The sequence below is a fragment of the Callorhinus ursinus genome, unplaced genomic scaffold (genome assembly GCF_003265705.2).
Source record: "Callorhinus ursinus isolate GAN/ISIS: 27379988/994484 unplaced genomic scaffold, GSC_fseal_2.0 scaffold18, whole genome shotgun sequence".
Taxonomy (NCBI): Eukaryota; Metazoa; Chordata; class Mammalia; order Carnivora; family Otariidae; genus Callorhinus; species Callorhinus ursinus.
This window is the reverse complement of record NW_027397080.1, coordinates 13,149,353-13,157,119: the sequence shown is the minus strand read 5'-3', so window position 1 is coordinate 13,157,119 and position 7,767 is coordinate 13,149,353. Positions and strand designations below refer to the sequence as shown.

The window sequence follows — 7,767 nt, the reverse complement described above, 5'->3', positions numbered from 1 at the left end:
ATGGGTGCCGTCCTAACTGCTGACACAGACAGACAGACTCTGGCTGCAGGCTTCCCTCACTTTGGTCTCAGGGGTGTGTGGCCAACAGTGGGTCCCGTGGCTGCTCTAGGGAGCTCAAGTGCAAGTCCTAGCCCGGCCGCTGACCACTTGGTGACCTTGGGCAAGTCTCCTCCCTTCTCTGAGCCTCCTGTCCCTGTGTGTAAAATGGGGATGTTGGACTCGATCATGTCCTCGTCCCTGCCTCTGAGTCTCATAATCTGAAGATCTTGACCTCCTTGATTATCCTTTCTGTATGTCTACTTTCTCACTTGTGAAGGGGGACATGTGTGTGAAGAAGCCTAGAAAAGGATGCCAACCCTCTATTCCATATGCACAGTGTGTGCATCTTGCTTGGTCTCCCACCATGTCTCTGAAGCAGGCTGGACCAGGCCAGTGGCCCGTCCTAGAGATGGGAAAACTCACTAGGGCTCCATGGAGCTCTCTGGGTGAATGGGAGAGCTGAGGGCTGGCAGGCCCCCGGAGAACTCTGGCCCCTGGGACTTGCAGGGAGCTGGGAGAAGGGAGGAGGCCAGATCCTTAGAGCAAAACCTTTCCAGGACACTGGAACCGTGCCTGCTGGAGGGATCTGTTGGAGTGTCGGGGATGAGCAGCCCCCTTGGGAACCCGAAGGGGAATCAAGGCACCCTTGGAAGCATGTGCCCAGAGGAGCTCATCGCGCTGGGGCCTGGGGAATCTGCCTGGCACGTGGTCCTGAAGAAGATCAAGGAGCTCTGAATCAGTACGGAGCGGGAGGGAGGGAGGTTGGGGGTGGAAGGGAGTAGGGAGCAGAGAGGGTGAGTCTCAGTCCCTACTTTGGTGGACAAGAAATAAGACTTTCTGTTTTGTGGTCCTATAGCTCCGTTTACTAGGTCTTATTCCAAGGCTCAGTTCTGCGGGGGGTCATGGAATAGTTTCTCTGTCCCCTTCTCATACCTCCCATCACCCCATGGAATTGTAACTGCCCGGTGCCAGGCTGTGTAGTGGAGGGTTGGAGCCGCCTTGCCCCCACTTTGATCTACAAAGATCATTGTTGCCCTTACGTCTTCCTGTTTAAAGAGTTAGAAGATCTGGGGTCAGATCCTGTCTTTGCCATGTACTCACTGTATGACCTTGAGCCAGTGACTTCCTATTTCTGAGCCCTTGTTGTCCCATCTATAAAATGGCACTAGCACTAGTACTGACTGCACAAGGTCATTGTGAAGACTAAGTGACGCACCCACCACCCAGCCTCCCCTCCCTCTTTCCCGGCCCTGGCAGGACCACCAAGACCCCTTCAGGGTCGCCAACTGGGCGTGCTGGCCCGCCGCCATCAGGCCTTCTGCCGCACCCTGCCGCAGGTCTCACCCTTCTGTGCCATGAAGTGCAACAACAGCACCTGGGGACTGCGCGTCCTGGCCACCCTGGGCGCCGGCTTCGACCGTGCCAGCCAGGTGAGCCTGTGCCCGCTGCCGGGGGCCTCATTCGAGGGCTTGACACTTCCTGGGGACAGGAGGCCAGCCGCCGGGGATCTCGGAGTGGGGCCTACGGCACGTAGGAGAGTGGCCGAGACAGGAAATACTCACTTGATTTTGAAGGAAGAAATGAATGAACTATGGGGCGTCGACCTGCCGCTGGGCCATGTGGCTGGGGCAGGCAACGGGAGCCGGTGAATGGAAGGGCACAGGCTTTGAGCCACAGGCCCCGTTCCTGTCTCCGCACAGTCATTTCACACACTGCAGGTTCTTCCTCTTATAAAATGGGGCCAACTGTGCTTTCCTGAGAGTCGTCTAGAAGCCTAAGTGGCACAGACGTGTCCAGCTCAGTGCGAGGTGCAGAGGAGGGATTCAGCCAAGGGCAGCCCTTTGTGCTCATGCCCCGGGTTTCTGGCCCCAGAGGGCCAGGGTGGGGAGCCAGCCCCTGACGCAGTCGCCCCCATGCCAGGTGGAGCTGGAGCAGGTGCTGGGCCTGGGCGTCGCCCCCTCGTGCATCATGTATGCCAACCCCTGCAAGCCTGTCTCCCACATCCAGTACGCTGTCCTCCACGGGGTGCGGCTCCTGACCTTCAACAGTGAGGAGGAGCTGAGCAAGGTGGCCCAGCACCACCCCGAGGCCAGGTGAGACCAGCAGGGTGGGGCAGGCAGGTGCAAACAGATGGGCCGAGGGACAGCAAGCCTGGGGCCTCTGCCAGTAGAGTTGGGCCTCTGCAACCAGATGAAGGTGGTCCCATGGGGTGACCTGGGAGAGGTTCAAGTAGCAGAGTACAAGCCTTTGGGTCAGTGGGCCCAGTGCCTTCCCTGGTGCACATTGGTGCCAAAGAAATACTGTGAATATCTGCATAGACACTGGGCAGAACCTGGCATTAGGAGGCCTAGGGTCAGGCGACCTCACGGACAAAGCACTCACATTGGAGTCAGGTAGACCGGGGCTCGTGTTTCAGATTTGTGAGCACATGCTGTGTGGTCTTGGGAAAATTATTTAACATTGCTGATCCTGTAACCTGGAGGCCTACAAAAGGTGTATGTATAATTTTATCACTTTCCTGCTTTTTCTTGCCTGGGCAGAAGTCTCTAAGTGGTGAGTGTTTTCGTTTCTTGGGACTCAGCGGCTGGAGGAACTAGGCAGGGACAGGTGGGAAGGTGGAGAAACATTGGGGAGAGGGGGGGCGGGTAAAGCATCCAGGCCTCGGGGCTCACGTGTCTAAAAACCCCTGGCATCTTTTGCACCCTCTCCCAGGCTGGTCCTCTGGCTGTGGACCCAGGACAGCGAGAGCATGTTCCCCCTGAGCGCCAAGTTCGGGGCCACCCTGGAGGTGTGTGAACATCTGCTCAAGTCGGCCAGGGCCCTGGGGTTGGCAGCGGTTGGAGCCAGGTGAGAGTGCTGGTTTTCCCTGCCCGGGAAGCACGGGTCCTGGTGTTTACCGCCAGTCTCCAGTCTTTGCCCTCTGGTCAGCCGTGGCCCCTCTGGGCCTCAAGATACTCCATTTGTCCTCAGCAAAGAAGCTGGGTGTTATCTGGGACTAGGGCAGGGCAAGCAAGCAAGGCACCCACCTTGGGTGAAAAATGTAAGGGGATGCCAAAAAACTTAGTACTCTAGATAAGTAACATCTTAATACAATATTTTAAAAACTCAAGATTAATGCAAAAAATCCATGATGAGGAAAATATTAAAATTTTAAATTAAGACAGGATTGGAATGCCTGACTTTTCCTTTTGCCCCAAAGTCCAATCACTGTTACCAATTTTGCCTTTATTTAAAATTTCTGTGTTTCATTTGTTGGGGATGTTTTTGCGTCAATTTTGCTTCTTAAAAATATTGCATTAAATGCTATTTATCTTGATGGCTCAGTATTCTGGCACCCCCTTAAATTTTGCATCTGAGCCAAGGGCCTCCCTCACCTCCCACTACCTGGCCCCGATTGGTTCCTCAGCCCTCCTACTTGCGGGAGTGTGTGTGTGGGGGGTGCCCTGGGGTTTGGGGTTCTGATCACACGCCCCCTAAGGAGGGGAAGGGGAACACTGCACCGGAGGCACTGGGAGGCGGCAGCCCAGAGAAGTGACTGCCGTACGACCGTGAGCACCCCAACTCAAGGCCAGTCACGGGCGATGTGTGCATCTCTGCGGACACCCACACGTATATCCAGGGGTGCATGTTTGTGTGGGCCGCCGTAGTCACGTGTGTCCTCGTATGTGTATCCGTACTGTTCTCCACATTTTACCCGTGTTGGCGTTTCGGAATGTCCCCCTTCTTACTGACCCTTACGTTCCCGTGTGTGTTTCTCTACGTGTCACGTGACCTGCGTCCAGCTTCCACATGGGCTTGAACTGCCAGATGGTGCGCGCCTTCACCCAGGCCCTGGCTGACTGCCGGTGCGTGTTCGAGATGGGCCTCCTGGACATCGGAGGGGGCTTCCCGGGAGAGGAGGGCTGCGAGCCTAAATTTGAGGAGGTCAGAGTGGAGGACCAGAGAGAGCCTGGGCTGGGTTCGGGGGACAGTGCGCACGTGCTTGCATGTAGGGGGAGCTCTTGTAACTGAGTCAGGTGCATGCATGTAGCTGGGAGGTGTCTTTGTCTTTGTCTGACTCAGTGCACATGGCCTGTGGGCACATGCGAGCATGTGTGAACGTCTGGCTCCATGTCTGTGTTTAGACATGTTGCTTGCTGTCCTTGAGCTGCAGTCAAGTAGAAGCTCCCTGTGCCCCCCAACCAGGGACCATCCCATCTTTGCTGACCATGTATTGGTTTCAGTGGTTGGGAATTCAGACATCTCAGGGTGCTACAGCTTGTACACCTGCTTGTGTCCTTGGGCAAGTGACTTCCCCTCTCTGGGCCACAGTTTGTTTCCTCCCTAGTAAAGTAGGGATGATAACACCTCCCCACAGTGCTATTATGGGAACGAAGGGGGATGGTGCAGGTAAAGCCCCGACATAGGGACTGGTCATATGGGTCTGTCCCTGCAGAGAGCGAGGGTGATCAATGCTGCCCTGGCCCAGGACTTCCCCGTGGGGAGCGGTGTAGAGATCATCGCGGAGCCCGGACGCTTCTACGCGGCGTCTGTCTACACGGCAGCTGTCAACCTCCATTGCCAAGAAGGCTGTGCTGGAATCTGGTGGGTGGGCCAGCACTGGGGGAGCGGGGGAGGGCACTGTGCAGACGTCCCCGGGCCCTGGTGAAGAGGATGGATGGAGGGTCTGGGCTCCTCCCCGCAGTGCCTAATTAGTGAGAGGCAAGCTGTGAATCGGGGAAAAAGAATGAACCTGTTAGTATCACTATTGTGTCGTTCTCAAGTTCACTGGGAGGTAGAGAGAGCCAAGACAAAGTCCTTACCCTTCCTGAGCCGCCCATGAATTTAGATCACATTTATGGAGGCAAAGTCACAGAATACAGCTCATGAGGCTACCGACACCGCTGTGCTCCCGACGTGCATTTGAAATCCTTCCGGAAAGTGCTTTCTAACAGGTGCAGATTCTTATAATGAAAAATACACTGAGTCAATACAAATTCTTACAAAAAATATAGGAAGGCAACATTGTCGTTGTTGTGGCCTGAAGGTTAAGGGTGACATCTAGAGGGTAACAGGAAACCTTTTGACAATTGAGGTCGACCATCATGGAAGAGTTACTAGATTGTTATTTTTGCAGCAGGAGTGGGGTGGGGTGGCTGTTCTCACACAGTGAACTAACCAGAAACTCGGTTTCGTGATGAGATAGAGAGTACGAATAGGGTCTCGCCACTCTATTCTGTGGCTTCGTGATAACTGACATAAAAATATTTATGAATCCCGGTAATCTCCTCCCTTATCCTTGTGACACGTGCTGGCCCACACAACTTTTAATCCCAAAGGTGCTTGTGTCAACTGATTTCATTTCCCCACAAAGTGTGTGGTTAAAGAATATTGGGAAATGCGGCACAGGATTTTAGCCATCCGTTTCTCGGAATTCCGAGTTATAAGTATTTGGGGCTTATTATTTTTATTTCCACGATAATAAGAGCCGCTGATAATTAAGTATTCTGTGTGAAATACCTATTTTGTCTCATTTCTCTCGACAATCCTAGGAGGTAGTTTTGGGTCATTCCCATGTTACAGGTGGGAATACTGAGTCTCAGGGAGAGGAAGGAATCTGTCCACACAGCACAGCGAGTTAGGGGTGTAGTAGGGCCCCCCCATCTGCCTGGCTGAAACGCTGGTCACTCGCCGAGGTCTCGGCCTTGAGGATGTCATGGCGAAGTGGCTTAGGACACCTGGGGCCGGGGTCCCTGGAGACAGGATCGGTAATGGCAGCTGGCGGGGAGGGGAGGAGGTGGGGTGACTGACACCAAGGAGAAGACCCAGAGGGGGGATAAACAATATTCCGAAAGATGTGAGTATCTCAGTGGTAGCTGGAATGCCTGTGGATAACCCTGAGTTTAGATTCAAGAAAGCAATATTCTGCAGACTAAGTGGTTGTGAAGAAACCGGCTTGGTAGTAGGACGTGGGCACTGTCCCAAAGGGAGAAGTGTTTACTCACATTTCCCTAGAAACAGGGGACCTGGAGTGCCTCGTGGGGCCCAGGGAGAAGCACGCAGGTGGGGCAGGGGCAGAAGGATCGAGCAAAAAGCCAGGGTGAGAGACTCCAGTGTAGTTTTCGAGGGCAGGAAGGGGTGAGCTAGGTCAGCAGGCTGGGCAGAGGGAACAGCGGGAACCCAGATGACAGGCCCCAACCTGGTATGGGGTCGGGAAGACTCCTGGAGCAGAGAGCAGGAGTTCTCCGGCACCGGGCCGTGGGTCGGGGCCCCTCCCACGCTTGGGCTTGGGGGGTGGGTGCTGAGACTGGCCACGCGCCCCTCGGGGCTGCCCTCTCCCCGCTCCCAGGAGGCCACCGGAAGCCGGTATGCTAGCTCAGTGAGGGCCACTGCGGCATCTTCCGCATCTTCCTCAGGGAGGCTGTCCCCGGGATGCCCATTGTGGTGAAGGTAAGGGGGTCCCGTGTGGCTCAGGTACTCCTAGGCTCTGCGGCCACTGCCTACAGCCCCCAGTCCCGAGAGGCGGGGATCGCCGTGGCAGGTGGGGAGGTGAAGGATCTCTGACTGTCGATGGCTTTGAAGATTGCCACACCACATGCGTGTTCAGGGACGCGCACATGGGTGCCTTGTGTACCTGCATGTGCACTTCTGTGTGTGGGGGCCGGCTGATGTACAGGTAGGTGGGTGTGCAGGTACGTGAGTCTGTAGGTGTGCGTGCGCATCTATTCGGCCCTGTGTGTTTCCATGTGCATCTCTGCACACACGCGTTGTGTTTCCAGAATTCTTGAATGCTGGCGGTGCGGGAGACTTAGGAAGGAGAGATTCTCAAACTTGGCTTCACGTTAGATCACCTGGGGAGCATTAAGAGTCCCTAACACCCAGGCGATGCCCCAGACTGCTGAAATCGGAATCCCAAGTGGGTTGAAAGCCTGGCCTCAGGCCTTTGTGAAAACTCCCCAGGTGATCCCGATGGGCCGCCAAGGGTGAGGCCAGTATGTTGAGTGACAGTTGAATAAAATATTCCCATTGTGTAGGGGACACCGAGATCCTATCTGTGTCCACACTTGTGAATGGGCGGGGCGGGGCTATGTCACTAGACTGTCAACCCCATGAGGGCAGGGTTGAGAACAGTGCCTGGCACATACAGACCGCTCGCTCCTTGGTCACCGTGGGTGGCTGATAAGTGTCCGTGTGGGAGCCTTTCCTGCTGGGGCCCTGCGGGTGTGCCCTGCCGGCCCCGGGGAGTGGGCTGGGGGGACCCGCTGGGGCTCTTCCTTCTCTGAGACCCTGCTCTTTGCTCCCTGCAGGAGTTCGGCTCAGAGCCGTCCCTCCTCCCCTGTACCTGCTACGGTCCCACATGTGATGCCTTTGACAAGCTCTTCCTAGGGGAGTTGCAGATGCCCGAGCTGGATGTGGGCGACTGGCTTGTCTTTCCCTCCATGGGCGCTTACACCTCCACCATGAGCTCCACCTTCAGTGGCTTCCTGCCCGCCTCCATCTGCTAGGTCATGGAGCCTGGGCTCAGGTGTCCGCAGGGGGAGACAGGGGGCAGGGCATGGAGGGGATCGCAGCAGGATCTGAGTTTGGCAAGGAGAATGTGGCTAAGCTCTGCAGCCCCAGGCCCAAGAAATACCCTAATCCCCCCACCGGCCCCAGCAAAGCCCGAAGTGTCTGACCGACCTTTGACACAGGCCTCTGCCTTTGGTGCTGACCTTGTCATAGCTGCTCCCCGGGTAAGCCCAAGGTAGT

At 55.8% G+C, this 7,767-nt stretch overlaps 1 pseudogene; it reads left to right on the top strand.

The window, feature by feature from the left end:
• Nucleotides 1-693: 693 nt before the first annotated feature.
• Nucleotides 694-7,523, top strand: LOC112811875 (antizyme inhibitor 2-like; annotated as a pseudogene).
• The last annotated feature ends 244 nt before the right edge of the window (nucleotides 7,524-7,767 follow it).